The sequence below is a fragment of the Protobothrops mucrosquamatus genome, unplaced genomic scaffold (assembly GCF_001527695.2).
Source record: "Protobothrops mucrosquamatus isolate PMUCROS unplaced genomic scaffold, P.Mucros_1.0 scaffold2072, whole genome shotgun sequence".
Classification (NCBI taxonomy): Eukaryota; Metazoa; Chordata; class Lepidosauria; order Squamata; family Viperidae; genus Protobothrops; species Protobothrops mucrosquamatus.
This window is the reverse complement of record NW_015388177.1, coordinates 68,335-86,000: the sequence shown is the minus strand read 5'-3', so window position 1 is coordinate 86,000 and position 17,666 is coordinate 68,335. Positions and strand designations below refer to the sequence as shown.

Here is a 17,666-nt window from a genome sequence, read left to right as displayed (position 1 = left end):
CACCTCAAATCTTATTTTCTGTAGTAGATGTTTATTTAAGTAAAGAATAACCACATGACATTGAGTATTCTCATTATGGGATCTATATGTTCCATGAACTCAGAGCACAAGGAAGGATTGTGGGGATTTTAAAATGTCAGCTTCTCTCTTTGAAGACCAGAGACTATTGGAACCATCTCAATTTCAAAGCAACTGTTATCACTCTTCAAGTGGTTCAAATTCAGGATGCCAGCTTGTATAAAAGCCAGAGGCTTTTGAGTGATGTAGAGTCTTAAATCTTTCAGTGTTTATGTTAATTTCAAATGAATTGCAAGAAATAAAACACAAAGTAGGTCACAATCAATCCCAAGGGCTTTCTTACACTTGCATAATAGATTTAATAATTGGCGGAATCATCCAGATCCTTTGAGCTTAGCATCTTACTAAAATACAAATAGCCAAAGTACAAATACATGCAAATGCTTTTTGGTACCATCACACTTCTCTGATGCACACAGTAGAATGTGTAGAGAAAGTTCAAGGAGTTAAGAGAGCTTACACAAATTAAATGAGATTTAAATTTATCAGGGTGGGAAACCTACCATAGTTCTTGCTGGAGTTTTGAGAAGTTGTAGTTCAATAATGTGTCAAATACTATGTATGGTTAGCTCATTCTGAAATATTAATTGCTTTTTCTAATTTAGCCTGTATTGCTCTTAATTAGAAGAGTGGCTGCTAGGTGTCAATTTTCTCAGTTTTTTTGTTTTCTAACCTGTTCCTGCCACTATTAATTAATTGTCTTAGGGAAAGAGTCAAAACTACATTATTCAGGAAAGGAAAATGGAAAAAGTTTCCAGATGGACTTTTTAAAAAAAGCATCAGAGATCCTAATCCAGAATGTGCTCCTACTGTAATCCATATCGCAGATAGGAAATTATATGAGGCATGAGAATCAGAAACATGTCCTGTAGCATTGTTCTTGTTTTTCTTTTCTCCTTTTTTCAGAATAAAGAGGTTCGGTTCAAGTACATTTTGAAAAAGCCTGAATAATCTGTGCATGAGATTTTTGAACTAGTTCAAGAAATTAGATTATCTTTACATTATTTATTTGTCTTACATTTAATTGCTGTGGGACAAGGGAGAGTTAGAATGAGATGCAGTCTCATTGCAGAAGATAATTAGAGAAGTTGGTAAATTACACACAAAGTTGGCTTAGAATATTTGCATGAATCAAAATATTACAGGTAGTCCTCAACTTACAACTGGTTGTTTAATGACTATTCAAAGTTATGACAGCCTTGGAAAAAGTTACTTATGACCTGTTGAACTACCCCCCCCCTCCGTCACATGATTGCATTTTGGGCATTTGGCAAGCAGCTCATATTTAAGACCAGTTGCAACTTCCCACAATAACCTGACTGCGTTTTGTGACATATTTTGCTGTTTTCTGCAAAAAATTCCCACTGGATAAGCTGACTTTGGACTTAAACCATGTGATTCAATGACTATGGTGATTCATTTACTCAGCGTGGTTACTAGTTGATAACTGTTGCAAAAAAAACGATCATAAAATCAAAGCCAGTAACATTGGTGATTCGACTTATGACCCCAATTATTTACAACAAAAATGGTGGACTCAATTGCAGGTAGACAAGGCCAAGGTCTACCTATACTTTTGTCTAGCTACACAAGCTAGCAAAATTGCACTCCTCCCTCCAAAAAGAAGACTGGTACATGCAGTCCTTTAATTAATGTTATATGGCCTGTTATATGGTCTTTTGGAAGTAATCAGTGTACGTATCTTGTAAGAAGAGAAAAGATATGGGCTTACTCAGTTTTAACTCTGGCTCCTCCCTATTACTTTTTCAGTAGCTATCGTAATTGGCGTGTGGTCTTCACAAGATATGTATGTGGTAATGCAGCCCTTGAGAAATAAAAAATTGCTTTCTTCACATTACTTTAACCCTTTTCTCCTCTCAACAGCTCATCTGTTTATCTGAAATGCCCCAAACACTCTATTCATCAAGATCTTGGCCACCATCTTGATTTTTTTGACTCCTTTGCAGATGACCCTGGACACCAGGTCCTCAGAGGATTTTTCCTTCAGTTTGTCTGAGTAGCACTATCGGACTAATATATAATTCCAGGAGCTTTATGGCTCACTTGCCATATCTTGGTGTGTTATGTGTAATTTTATCTAACCATCCAGCTATGCTAATTGCCCAAACTTCATTATGACAGAAAAACATAAATATATGTGTGGCTGTTCTAAAGTGGGCTAGAGTTTGCTGTTGTTATATGTTGTGATTAGCATGCAGCTTTATATTCACAGATGCGATAAATATGATAATACTGTGATAAACAAACACTTTTTAAAGAACATTTTCTATTTACTAAGAATGATAGGAAATAAAATAACTCTGAATGCAGCACAAAGTGTATTTATTGCATTTTAGTAAATTGAGTTTTCAGGGAGGTTATCATTCAGTTTGATTGCTGTTCTTCTTGCTCACATAAAAATCAACTATGAATGTAACTTGTACCAATTAGTCAGAGAAATGGCTAGTGTTAAAAATTCTTATTGGATTTGTAGTATAATGCTGCCAAAGATCTAACCAAAATATTCAAATAGGTATGGAATACAAGAATGTTACCACGTTTAAATATATATTTTATTAAATATCAGATTCTTCACAACTGGATATGGTCAGATAAATATATTTGCCCCAGTCTAAAAGGAGGACATAAGGAGTAAAATTAAATCAGTGCATTTTTCTGCTTGATGTGCAGTTCTCCAATGCAATAAAAAAAGCCTTTTGTTGGCTACGTATCCTGCTGCTTCTTTTACAGGACCATTAATCACCTATGAAAATGATGACTGTGGGGAGTGGGGAGATGGAAAAAAATGTTTTTGCTTCCTTTAAATGTCAGATGCACTTTTTATTTTTTTCCTCCTTCTTCAGAGAAAAATAAATCTTGAAAGTATGGCATGAATGGCATAATTTCCTGGCTCATTCTAAAGCAGGGGTCCTCAACCTTGGCAACTTTAAGACTGGTGGACTTCAACTCCCAGAATGCCTCAGCCAGCAAAGAAGATGTCCCTTAAAGCAGAGGTCCTCAACCTTGGCAACTTTAAGACTTGTGGACTTCAACACGCAGAATTCCTCAGCCAGCTTTGCTGGCTGAGGAATTCTGGGAGTTGAAGTCCACAAGTCTTAAAGTTGCCAAGGTTGAGGACCCCTGTTCTAGAGTATCAGAAGCTGTAGCAAAGTTTTCTTGCTTAAAATATATAAAACAAAGAAAAAGAAAACTCTCCGCAAGAACTTTTTATTTTTATGACAGGACAACATTTCTTAACTTAAAACAAGAAAATGCTATATGTGGACTTGAGTATATATAGATTAAAAATGAACATACCCCACTGAGTAGCAATTGAAGACAGAAAACAGGAAGCCCCCCTACTTCTTTTTCTCAACCATAGGCTTTTATTTCTCAGACTCTAAAGATTTCCCCACTGCTAGGGTGGTCGGGTTTCCCCCAAACCATTATTCAAACAGAAGGGTAACAGGCAGAGATTCAAGAACACAGCTCTTGGATAAGGTGCTTTCTTAAAGATATTAGAAAAGCTATTACAATGTAGAGATAGCAACAGCCAACTATAAGCGGATGGATGGATGGATGGATGGATGGATGGATGGAAGAGATGGGATGGGATGGGATGGGATGGGATGAATTCTGGAAGCTGAACTCTTGAAATTCAAGCCTTATGCGTCTTCTTCCCACCTGTGCACTGTCATGGCGTGAGAGCAGGTTGTTTATCGATGGGAAGGATCACTAACATCTGTGCATGATTATTGTAACAGATTTGTTTGGTCTCAAGTTCTTTGTACTTTATCTTGGTCCTTCTAGTCTTCCTGTGACTGCAAAACCTAGCATCACAAGATCATGGGCTTGGAAGGGACTTTGAAGATCTTTTAGTCCAACCTCGTGTCTAGTGCAGGAATCCTGCTACCATTTTAAACATTCTGAAGTGCAGAGGAACAGTTTGAGCCAGCTTCTTTACTCCACCAAATCAACATCTTTAGAGTACACCTAGAAACCTAATTGGAGGGGAGGAATGCAGTTTGGAATGTTAATGCTGTCAGTTTCCATATTTGTTCAGTCCATCTACTTGTAAAATGAAAGCATATACTGGTAATCCTTGACTTGCAACCACAATTGGGACCAGATTTTCCATCACTAAGTGGTGCAGTCATAAAGCAAGAGGCTATGCAACCACATTACTTTACGATTGCATATAAAGCAACAAAAATTTTGGGCTCAATTGTAACTTGAAGACTACGTGTGGCTTATCTGGCTTTACATGAAATTAATGAATCCTGAGAAAAACACCTGGCAAAAGAATTATGAAACAGAGCAGCCACTCTCTCATTTGAGAATAACATATTGCTTGCTTATGGATATGTTTGCTTCATATAACAATGAACTGTAGCAACAGTTGTGATATATTAATCACTCACCAGGCCTAAGCAGATATTGGATCTCTTCTGCTGAACACAATCTGTGCTGTTTGGTTTATTACATTGGAGATGCCTTTGGTGGGAGAATCAATATAACTGAATATTGAGTGCATTGGTTCCAGCTGGTGGGAATCTCCAGTTTTTATTTTTGTTTTCAATAATTGTATTAAGAATTGTGCTAAGCAAGTAAAACTAACAAAGAAATCTAATACATGTATTTATAGAGAGAGCAGGGAGAGGGAGGGAAAGGGAAAGAACAAGTGAGGGGAAAAAGTAAGAACATATCCCTCTGTGATGACTCACCCAGACACTTCCCCAGATACCTCTCCAGATGTCATTTTGGAGGAGGATGAAACAGCTCTGGGCACATCAGGAGGGGAGTTGGTTAGTGGCTACAAGTAGCCATCTGAGGGTGACTGGCTGAAACACAGCTGCAGCAAGATAGACCTGAGGCTTCAGGTAGGGAAAGCATGCAGCTGAGGAAGAGGAACTGCTTTCTGCACCTGCTCCAAGAATACACAGGGCAGAGAAAAGGCAAGAGCAGCAAAGGTCAGCCTGGTTACTCATGAGGAGGCTGCCTCACCCCTCTTAATGGGTCTTACCAGAAGCTGGCTATTTAGCACAGCAGACAAATGGAGATGATGCTGGGAATAACATGTTTGTTTCCTTGCTGTGTGTTCTTGCCTTGAATTTTGTATGTTTCCTTTCAGCTGTAGTCTTGTCTTGTCTTGCCTTTGCCTGTGGACTTCCCTTGTCTTTCAGATTTGCCTTTGCCTCACTTCTTTGCCTTTGCTTGTGGCCCCTCCTTTGTCTTGGAACTTGACTTTGACAAGTAGACCGGACTTGCCTTTGCATTAAGGACTAGAGTAGTCTTCATTTGAGTAGCCTTTGGAACTTATTAGGGTTGAGCCAGTGCTGACACAGGGAATCTCTGGGGAATACCAATTCAAACTCAGAAACCTTAATAAAGACTCCTTATACTCAGTGTGTGTGTGTGTGTGTGTGTGTGTGTGTGACAGAGAGAGAGAGAGAGAGAGAGCACACCTCCCACACAGTTCAAATGTTTTAATTAAAGCAGTATTTTGTGCTTTAATAATTGACCTTCAGAGTCTTGTTTTGCATTGAAATGTAAACAAAACAGATTTTTCTCACATGATGCTAAATTCATTTCAAAGTCTTTCCTTAAACCAGTTTAAGCCTTAGCATTTAAACTCTTTAAAAACAACTCTAAAATCACTCCTTTGCTGTATATTGCCAAAAATTTCAAAATAAAGATCTTATGAAGCTGAAAAGACATAGTTTCCTTTCTTTTTAAATGGATTGAAGGAAAACTCATCCAGCAACTTGCAGGCTTGCAGTTCTAAAGATTTTCAATTTTAAAGAGGCAGTACAAAAAAAATAATAAACTCCAAAGTGGTTAAAAGGATGAGGTTTGCTCAAATTATGAATCCACGAAAGGCTGCATTTAAGATTCAGACCCAGGTGATCACAGGCAGCTGAAAAAATGTCAATTTCTGCTATCTATTCACAAAAATCAGCTGTTGAGAAGTGCATATGGGCAATGTTTCCATCTCTCTTTTTTCCTAAGAAATTTTTTAGCAGTCTGGACATCATATCCAGCTGACTTTTGGCCATACTGCCCCTGCAATCTCTGTAGAGTGGAGAAAAATGTAGGCATTAACTTACCTTTCCTCACTGGAAGCCAGAATCTGGGAATCTCCAGTTTTAGGGTGGAAAGAGTAGAATCCTAGGTGCTCTGTTTGCCGTGAGTCTTCAGCATTTTTTCACTCCATCTTGAAGAAATAATACAGAGCTTTTGATATTCTTCAGAGTATTCATTGCATTGTTATTGAAGACCCAACATTTGGCCTGATTTAAAGGTTTTTGCTTCAAAAAGCAATAAAAAGGATATAAAGCTGGAAAAAAATGTGTCCTCTTCCCCTCTGTATAGTTCATAACTCCAAATTTGCATTTTAATTGTAAACTTCTGTAACTTCTGCAAGGAATACATTTCTCATGGGACTTTAGTCTTGAGTTGCAATGAACTAGTACTCAGCATCTAAAAGTAACAAAGAAAAGGAAGAGAAGAGATAAAAGTCCCTTCTCTTTTTATCTTGTTGCACATTTCTGTTAAGGATTTGAATTAGCATTTGTCTGAGATTCAGAAAGTGAACTGAATTTTTTCTACTTTGAGGAAAATTGAGGGAGGCAACGACTTTGAGGGAGGAAACTCTTATTTTTTCCACTAGTTCATCTGAATGAGCTTTCTAAAGAAATCACACGGCTTTTTGATTTTCCAGAAATGACCAAAATAAAAAGGCTGCATCGGAGATATACAGATATTGTATTAATGTTGGAGTCCTCTAGGCATGCTTTATGTTGTAACATCTCATATTCTGACAGCATATAAAGAAGCATAAAAAAGAGGAACCAAAAGAAATGACGATTTGAAGAACATTCAGTATGATAGCATGTGTTGGATGTTGAAAAAGAAGAAAAGACTCATTCAGTCAGAAGGAGAAGGGTAAATTCTTAACTAAAAACTAGGCTAGAAAAGGGAAATTGAAAAACAGCACTGTTTTTTGACTACATACTGGTTTTATGTTCAGAAAACTAAGGAAATGAATGCTGTAATCAAACAATAACACGTTTCCTAGATTATGGGGTGAAGCTGGAATCTCACCCGTGACAGTTGTGCATCTCTGAGAGAGATAAAATTTAGGCCAGCTGGGTGAACTCTTTAGGTGGTCTGGAGGTGACTGGCATAGAAATGGAAATAGACTGTCACAAAACAATAAGCTGTGAATTGAAAACTAAGTGATAACTGCTTAAACAATTACTTTTTCAGGCTTGCTGATTGATAGTCTCTGGAGACTCACCCCAGGCTATAAGTTGTTATAAAAACTAGCTATTTGATAGGCTTTTGCTCTGCATAACACACAAAGCAAAGAAACATTTTGTTTTTCCTTTTAATTTGGGTCTTAGTCTCACAATGGTAGGAAAACAATATTTCGAAGCCTACTGTCAACTACACAAGTTACTGGGGTGGGGAATTTTCATATAAGTTTCCTCCTGGGAGAGCAATTATCAGAAAACATTGGGAACTGACACATGAAGAACCCATGGTAGTACTACCACTGCTTGCTCACAATCATTTATTCTGCTCCCTTGGAGGCCATGGGGGGGGGGGAAGGCAAAATTGCCTTCCATATAGATTGCCATAAAGTATACCTGTGGTGACAATATCATTAGAGGAAAATGTTGTGGTTAGGCTTGTTTGCAAATCACAATCAAAACAACGAGCCTGTTTTGTTTAAATGCAAGAGTGAGATTATTAACCTGGACTGCCTAGTGTGAATCATGTTAAAGCTTTTCAATTTGCTCCGTTTGATTCTTGCCACTTGACTTTTTAAAAAGACAGCTTCTTAACTTTCAGTTGGAACAAAAATAGAGATAAGAGTGCAGCAGTATGCAAATTTTCCCATCTTATTATCAACTCCCCAGTGTGTGAGAGCAAGTTTGGCTCTGCAGAAAGTGCTGCAGCTCTCATGTGCCCAATTTATTAACTTATAGGAGGGTTTAAATTATGTGCTGTTTGCCTCATGTTGAAGAATTTAAATAAATTGTAACAGTGAAAAGAGACAGTTTGGGTAGCTACAGCAAACCTTTCCACCCTGATGCTAGTAGATTATTGGGCACTCCAGTCAGCATCATTAATGTACATTTTGTCCTGCTGGTAGAGGTGATGGAAAGATGTAGCCAGATAGTCGAACAGCAGTAAGTTAAAGTTTCTGCAGACTAATGTCATGCGTGTTTAGAAATATTGAGCAATCTGGTTTCCATAGAATAAATCTATGAAACCCAAACCTCTAAAATTGGCCAGCTGAACCACACAAAGACAACCAATCAATAGCCATATTTTCCACATGATGAGGACTGAGGTTGAGAGGCAAGCAAACAGCATGAGAATATCCAAATACTTTTGCTGCTTAAAAAATAATGCACCATGCCTGAAATCTCTTAAATTTGTATTTTCCTTGTGTTATTCTGATATTTATCTAATTTTTCATTGTTTATTTTGTCTTTGACTTCCACATACTGATGGTGTTCTAATATCTAGGTTTGATGTGACTGATTTTGTATTATATTTAATCATCCTGAGTATTTTGGTAGAACAACAAATAAATTAAAAATATAAGTTCTAGAGACAGAGATTTCCTGTTGATCACAAGGAGATGATGATTAAGAGAAGTCTGACCTGACTTATATATATATAGATCTAATCTATATTGCATTCTGCAGATGATTTATACAGGAATTATATAAGTCCACGTTGGGATCATAGCTGACTCATAGAATTGAAGAATCATAGAACTATAAAGTTGGAAGGGGCCAATTACAGTAGGTCACTGAGTTCAACCTGCCACTCAGTGCAAGAATCTATATTAAAGTACCCAGATACATAGCTGCCTAATCACTACTGCTTCGTATCTCCTTAAAAAAATCTGCAAATTACATTAGAAATAAATATATATTTTTTTAAAAATAACTAATAGAATTACTGATTTCCCCTTTCATCTAGAAATATTCATTACAATAGGTGCATGGGACAAATTAGAAATTCTTTTCCTAATAGCCATGGTGACTGATGATGATCAGTAGTCCAATACAGATGGAGGGCAATAAACTAGAAATATTGTTGTGATGAATGTATGTTAATGATAGAGTCTATTACCAAGATTTTAAACACAGTATACAGTATATACCGGTATATTTGTTTAATTCTTGGCAAAGGCCCTTTATATGATTACAAATATGTCCCTCATTTACATACTATATTTTTTTCATGTAACTCTAAACAATTTTAAAGATAACCCTGAAAAATGTTAGGAAACAGTCAACATTATATCAGGCATAGATTTAAGTACTTGCCGTAGAATTTTAAAGAATGTAAGGAAATTCTTGGAGATATTAAGAGTCTTCCTTTTAGAATGTATTGGAGAAGAAAGGTAGACTTTATGGACTTTTAGAATATTGACTGATGCTAAAAATGTTTATGATGTGTTTTTTCTAGTGCTGAGAAATCAGCCTCCTATTGACTTACAAGTTGTAACCTTCAGTGAGGACTAATAACAAGCCCCCTAAGCATTCATTTGAACTATATATCTGACAGTGGACATGGAATAGCTCAGTTTTCTTAACAACAAGGACAAAGCCTTCTTTCCTTAGCCAATGTAATTACTTCCCTTCTTTCTGTTTTTCTGTGGAAATTGTAGATATTAGCTGTTGCCCTTTTTTACAAGTGGTATTTGTATAAGCAGCTTTTCTCTCACTTAAAGTCTTGTATTGTGTCAACACAATTCAAACATAACATTAGTGGAAAAGTGGACAATACTCTTGATGTTTTGATTGAAATTCTTCCTTGTACAGAATTCTGAAAATTATTTTTCAGTGTGTGAAGTGCTTGGTGTTTTTTTTTTCCATTGCTGCTTCCAAAGTTGATTGAATGCACTATAGAAATAAAGGACAAAAATATGGAATTTTAAGGGCCATCAAGCATAATACCTTAGTTCCAGATTTGTGATCTTTCTTGGATCTTCATTTGTACTCAGTAAAAAACAGATTTATGTAGCCTCCTATACATCCTGTACATAACACCAAAATGAAGGGGAATAGGACTGCTGCTGTTTTACATTCTCTTGAATGTTCCTTCATTGCAGCCTAGCTTTTGTTATGTATTCAGAATTAATAAATTCCTTTCAGAATTAATGCCAGCTCTTCTCTTTGTGTTGAGTGTTGAATGTGACTGACAGTGAGAAAATGCCTTATTTAATAAAGAAAAAAACAGAATTATTATATTTAAAAATGACATTGCTATTTTTATATTAAAAAGTTTTTTACTTTTTTAATAATATAATAGTAATACTAACTCAGGCTGAGAAAGTCACTGAAAACTCTGATTGCAGTAATCCCCACTAGACATTTTATGGAAAACACAAGACGAAATGGATTACTGTTGGGTAGATCTGCCACTTACACATAGATACCATATTTTTTAAATAGAAAATTTACACAAACACTAGCTTTTCTTTCACTGTGATCTCCTTCTGACCTATAACTGACTGACTCCAGATTCAAAAAGAATTTCAGAATAGAGTTTGCTGTAGAGTTACCTCTTTTCTTATTTATTTTTGGTATTTATGCCTGTTGGATTTGAAGAGCAGATAGGGAGGCTGAGGACAGTGACAGCTATAGCAGTAGTCACCCAGATAACTACTTCTGAAATAATAACCGATGCACAGAATTGAGATTGCATTGCTCAAGGCACTGGAGTCAATAACAGGAGCAACTTGGCAACTTTCTGGCATTCAGTGGAGTGCTAGAAAAAGGGACATAGGCTATAATAGCAGCCATAGTGGTTGTTCAATATTTCTAATTAATCCAGTGCATACAGATGGTGGCTATTCAAATTGTCAAATATAATCATTCACACTGAAAATGTATTAGGAGCAAGTGTATGCATGTGGAAAGTATAACTCCAACCTGCTACTACCATGTAGATTTGGAAAAGTTACACCTGAATTCAGCAGTGTGCTATGTTCCAATGAGAGAGTGTGCTGGATCAGTGGCTGAGCAACAGAGCAGGGACCTTACTAGATTCAGCTCTGCCATTAACTTTGCCTTAAGCCTTTTTTTGTGAATACTTGATCTTTTGACTGGCAGAATAATGCTTATATTACAAAGCTGTCACAAAGATTAAAACAAAGTACACATGTTAGTTAAATGAGTCTTCAATGCAGCAACCAGACTGGTGATGGGGCAATCGCAACACTGTGGGATAAAACTGCTTTTGAAGTCATTGCACTAGTTGCCTGTAGATTATAGGTTCACTACTGATGATTACCTACACAGTCCGGTGGTATAACTTCAGATTGAATCAGGTATTACATTGCCAAAATTGACGGTCCTTGTCTCGTCCAAACATCTTGAGAACATCTATTAAGAGTCTCACTTCCACAGGAAGCACATGAGATTTAGATTAGGCAGCAGTGTTTTTGTCTAGTGACTCCCACACTCCCGGGCATGTTTGAATTTGGTATCTTAGTGTGTATCACCTACAATAGCACAACTGGGGCTGTCTACAAATATTACAAATAAATAAATATCCTAAATATTACATTTTATAATCATATTCCAAGTTTTTCTGATTACTTCAAGAAAAGCAGCACAGTGAGTTTGAGGATATATTTTATAGCATATTTTTATTGATGTACTCTTCTGATAAGGATTATTCAAAATTATTCAAGCCTCAATCCTTACATTTCAAGAATGACATCTTTTCTTTCTCCCACTTCCTGTACATGATGAAAGCACATAAGAGATAAAACCGAAGAGCTGTTTTAATTTTACTGTTCTGTCTTACCTGGTCTGTTTTCCCAATGTCACCATATCCATCTCAATACATGCCTAACATACATATTATTCTCTTTAAGAGTATGCAGTATTATGCAAAGGGAGGAAAATTAATAAAATGTAATAAACAAAAAAGAGTGGGCAGACACAATTTTAGATGGTGGCTGCCCTGTCAGATCTCCCAAAATGTTGCATTACACTGTGAAGGAAACTCAGCAATCAAAGCACAAGCTGGAAGCTGACCATGTTTTATTTTTATACCTCTTGATTTCACACTGTTATTTACAGATGAAAATGCAAAGAATTGGTTGTAAAGATCAGTTCTCATGAGACATACATGTCTTGAATTGGAAATTGTGCTTGTTATTTTTTTAAAGTGTATAAGTTTAAGACTTTAATTAGATAAAGACAAATGTAGGAGAAATATTTAAAGCATGTTGTTTTTCTTGGAATTATCAGCACCAGAAATCCAAATCTGGATTTATACTTCAGTGCAGGAGGAACAAAGCTTTGCATTTGCTTTATAGCTTTTTTCCTGAAATTTCCCCCCTCTTTATATACGAACCTTGAGGTAGTAAGAATTTCACCACCATGACAATGCTTTTGCTTTATGACTCTGCTGACTAAAGATTAGCCAATGAAGCCCTGTTTGAGGGATCTCTAGGAAACCCCTACTACTACACTAACCAGTGAAAGTGTTTTCATTCATTCATTTGTTCATTTGTTGAGTTTCTATAGCTCCCCAACTCAACCAAGTGACTTTGGATGGCTTGCAATTCTAAAATTATAGAACATTTAAAACAATGAAATTGTTTACTGGCTAGATCAGGGGTGGGCAACTAATTTTCCCAAGGGGCCACATGCAAAACTAGGACTGGTGGAGGGCCAAAGAAGAGGGCTATAGCCATGGGGCCAGACAGGGACAGCCAAAGGTCTGGATGTGGCCTACGGGCCATAGAATACCCAAGCCTAAGCTAGACAGAAGCTACAGTCATGAATACAACCTTACAGATCAGTTGTAGGAAAAGTTAATCTCTAACTTTTCAACTGTGTTTACGAACACAGATTCTTGGGATACTTTTCAGGAAATTCTATTATAGTGGCAGATAACTTTTCTTGAGACATCATTTGCATTTCCAATTGCCTCCAATTGCCTCTTTATTTAATCAAGGGTGCTATTAGTTGAATCTAGAGCTGTTATTTAATAAGGGTTGAAACTCTCTTTCCATGAGAGACGAAAGGAAAATAAATAAATAAAAATAATAAATAAATAAAATCATGACCCCTAACCATTTTGTAAGATAACAGTGAAAAGGCAGGAGATGTAATGGTCTTTGAGAATGTCCTTGAGAGACAGCCAGCAGCAGTCTAGGCAATGGTCAGTAAAAAGGGACAGCTTACCCCACAGGAGCAATGGGTATGTGGCAAATATCTTAGAAGGAGCCCTCTCTGGTTTCTTGGACTGTGAAGATTAAGATGGAGAGAGATGTACTTTCAGGCTTGCAAAAAAAGTTTTAATGTAATTTTATGATTAAAGTAGAGTTTGTACTCATGACTGGTGCTTTTTGTCTGACTTACCTTTAAGGGCTGACAGAGGGACTTGTTCTCACAAGTAAACATCACAGCTGCTGTTTTGTAGATAAGTAGTTCTGGGTATTTTCTTTTTATTAACAGGTTTCGCGGGGTGAAAAACCACGCTCTAGAAAAATTGGAAAAACTGAGAATTATGCTGAGTTTAATGCTTCTTCTAGATGTGTTGTTTAAATGTGTCTATTGCTTATTATCTCTATACAAGTTCAGCCCTTGTGTATTTTTTTTTGCAAACTGGCACTATTTGCATCAGAGCAATCATGATTACAAGCAAATCAGCATCATCTTATCTTAAACCTTATTATTATTATTATTATTATTTATTGTAAGTTCTTCCAAAATGCCGTCTCCGATTTGAGCAATCCGGTGCTTTTGTACTCTTTATCATAGTTTTTCATGAAACTGCTTAAAGTTAAAAAATATTTTTTACATCTCCTCTTTTCCTTTTTTGTAATAAAGCCTAATTCTATTTATTTGCCTTGATATTAGTCTCCCTACAAAGGAGGAGGATGCTCACTTCCCTAACCTCAGTCTGCAGTGCTAAGGAATTACATCATTTTTTTTCTTTTCATTTTTTTTCTTTTAACTAGACAGGAAAGGACACAAGCTGTGGAAGCCTTATTGTTTGTTACTCACCATTGGAAGAGGGAAAACACCAGGTAAATATGGTGATGATGACAATGCCTACTAAACCATGATACCGAGACAGGGGTATACTGAGATAGTTTCTATGAAAATGAGACCACCAACCTTTTACTCTACTGGCTCAAATGAGCAGTTGCCATGTTTTCTGATTTAACATACCCTTAATGAATAACATAACAATGAGAAGAAGCGCCATGATAGTGCAGTGGTTAGAATGCAGTATTGCAAGCTGTCTCTGCCCTCTGACAGGAGTTCAATCCTGATCAGCTCAAGGTTGACTTGGCCTTCCATCCTTCCGACGTTGGTAAAATAAGGACCCAGATTGTTACGGGCAATATGCTGACTCTGTAAAACCACTTAGAGAAGGCTGTAAAGCACCGTCAAGCAGTATATAAGTCTAAGTGCTATCGCTATTCTTTGGCTTAGCCACCATGGTGAATATGTGCCAAAATTAGGGTAACTGTACTCAATATATAGCAAAACTGTTGTTACTGCACTTTGCCTGTTACACAATTTGTATGCTTCCAGAGCTTCAGGCGATTCAGGAGTTGCCCTGACCCTGACATATTTGGTTGCAGATAACAGATCTTCGATGTTTTCATGCAGAAGAATACAAAAGAAATTGTTAAAGTATCATTGCAAAGAAGCATTCTTATTATACCGTGATCTTCCTTTTAGAAAACGTATTTTCCTTGCACATTTTGCTTTCAGACAGCACCAAAAGAGACAAAGAGAAGATTCTTAAATGATTATCTTAATCTTAAACTAAATAAAACCCCATTTTCAAAATAGAGGTAATTTCTTCATCGTTTATTTGGAGAAGCTTACGGGGGGGGGGGATGACCCCATTTTATTGACCCAGTTAGATTTTTATTTTTGAGTTACTGACAATTACCTCAATGGAAATGGAGATTAAGAAAAGCTGGTTGCTTCAAATGGCTTGCCCTCTGTGCTTGTCTTTGATGTGAAATTGTTCTCTTTTTTCTAATGCTCACAGAATAGCAATACTGATAAATTCTCCAGTGTCAAGGGTAGATATTTAATTAATTTTTATTTTTATTGACTAATGGAGACTTTTGTTGGCATTTTATATAAATACGGTGTGGCTATAAAGCATGAAAGTAAATAATTAGTCAGTCTCTCAGAGGTCTCTTTCTCCCCCTTTCATTCATATATATAATATGAATGAATAGGGGAGAGAGAGAGAGACTGACTAATGATATTATTATATATATATATATATGATACTCTTAAATGGATCACAATGACTATATTAAGTAGCAGTTCAGTGATTTGGATTGTTTCCTACATTTTTGTTGCTTTCCTCAACAATTTGTCAAAGAAATCAGATCATCTCACTGTATTCAAATATTTATTGCTTTAGTTCAAGCGATAAAATAACAAAATAAATTAAATATTGAAGAGATATTTGCATGTTTCCAGATCTTCAGTAGTTATTACAGTTTCATGCCTTGGGAAATCTACTTTTCATTTGTGCAAGTTCCTTAGTAAAATCTGAATAGGTTTTATTGTATTATTTTTATGACTCCTCTCCAACTGAGATTTGTACTATTTCTGATTTTTTATTGCTATTCTTGTGATCTGTGAACCTGAGTGCAGTCAAGAAATGACTGTGAAAGATGTTATATTATACAAGACTTCATCCCTTTTGCTGTTATAATTTGAATTGGACATGTGCTCTAGATTACACTGCCTAATGGAAACTTAGCATTATTAGCAATAATAAAGGTCAACAAGCTTGTTTATTCAATAAGTAACTTTTTATATTCTGGGATTATAATGCATTCATATATATAAAAGGGAAATGGGCCGGTCACACAGCAAGAAGAACTGATGGCAGGTGGACCAAGGCAGTCACAGAATGGATCCCACTTGATAAGAAAAACGTCCACGAAAGAGACCTAAAACAAGATAGATTGATGACATCAGCAAGTATTGTGGGTCCAATTGGCAAAAGAAAGCTTAGGACCATATTGGTTGGAAACATGCAGAAGAGCCTTCAACCTGCAGTGACTAAAATGAGGATGGTGATGATATACTGCAGGGGTAGTCAACCTTGGCTCTTTTATGACTCGTGGACTTCAATTCCCAGAATTCCTGAGCCAGTTTAGCTGGCTCAGGAATTCTGGGAGTTGAAGTCCACGAGTCATAAAAGAGCCAAGGTTGACTACCCCTGATATACTGTATATCTGTGTGCGTATATGTGTATCTAGTGATGTATCTAGATATAGATATAGATATAGACATAGATATAGATTGGAATGGACAGCAGATGCCTTGGGGTGGTGCACGGGAGGGAAGAAGAGGAAAAAGTGCAGAGCGATGAAAGAGTTACACATGGAGGAGGAATGAAGACCGGTATCCTGAATCCACTTAGTGCTGAAGCTGCCGATCAAGTGAGGTGTGAGAGAATGCAAGCTAGTAACAAAGGAATGTATGTTAAAGGAGGTAAGCTTGAATTATACTCCAAACAGCTGGGGCCAACGACGCGCTCCAAGAGCCGGAAGCAGACGCTTGATAACAGGACGTTTGATAACGGTATATAAGTCTCCCCCCCTTTTACTTGCCTTTTAACCCTGACGATGTCATATGTATTTTGACAAAAGCTAGGTTGATTAATTAAACTCTGTTTAAGTATTCTCTTGGTGATTATTATTTTAACAAATGGATATTCCCAAGAGTCGTATTTTCACTAGTATTCTTAATAGATATAGATATAATAAAAGATATATAGATACATAGACAACAATCTCTTCTCTTCAAGAGAAAGCACTACATTCCACTAATATGCTCCACCAGTGGTCTGGCATTCTTAAATACTGAATTAATTGGAAAGAGTTATTTCAACATTTTATTGCAAATGAACTTAATTTTCACGCAGGAGTTTAGTTTTCTTCTGTAACATATATGTACTAGTTAGCTCCGGTTCACTGATATTGATCATTTTATAGCAATGTGTTTAATTATTTCAGGCTTGGAATAAGCAAGGAGAGAATCCACTGAATGAGTTTAAATTACTTGAAAGCTTCTTATGGTCAAGTCAGTCAAACTTTATTGTGGCAAAAGGAAAAAAAAATACAATATGTACTTTAAAAATTACAGTGTATCATGCATAATAAAAAGGACTGTGGTCATGCCTAGCCTACTATGCTGTCAACATCATGTGCACTATACAGGCTGCAAGCATAAACTTTGCAATAGCAAGAACTCTCTTGGGATCCTTATCTGCCAAAAGAAGCTGCACTTAGAATCCTTCTGGAAATAGGCTAAGAAGTATTTGTAATATATTGTGAGTGTCTCAGTAAAAATTGCAGTACAGCTCCCATCTTTGCAGGGAGAAAATCTTTCAGCATAGGGAATTTTGCAATATTTACCCTCTAATACAGGGGTTCCCAACCAGGGGTGCGAAATGATATTCCCAGGAGTCCAAAAACTTGGGTTTTCAAAATTATAGTGTATATGCATAATTCGTTGCCGTTATTTCAAACTTTTGTAAGG

At 36.6% G+C, this 17,666-nt stretch overlaps 1 protein-coding gene across 1 annotated transcript in view; it reads left to right on the top strand.

The window, feature by feature from the left end:
- Positions 1-17,666, top strand: part of LOC114923132 (microtubule-associated tumor suppressor candidate 2-like) — a gene marked incomplete at its 3' end in the record, with an annotated part of 102,767 nt that overhangs the window by 24,412 nt on the left and 60,689 nt on the right. The gene's annotated exons all lie outside the window — the stretch shown is intronic.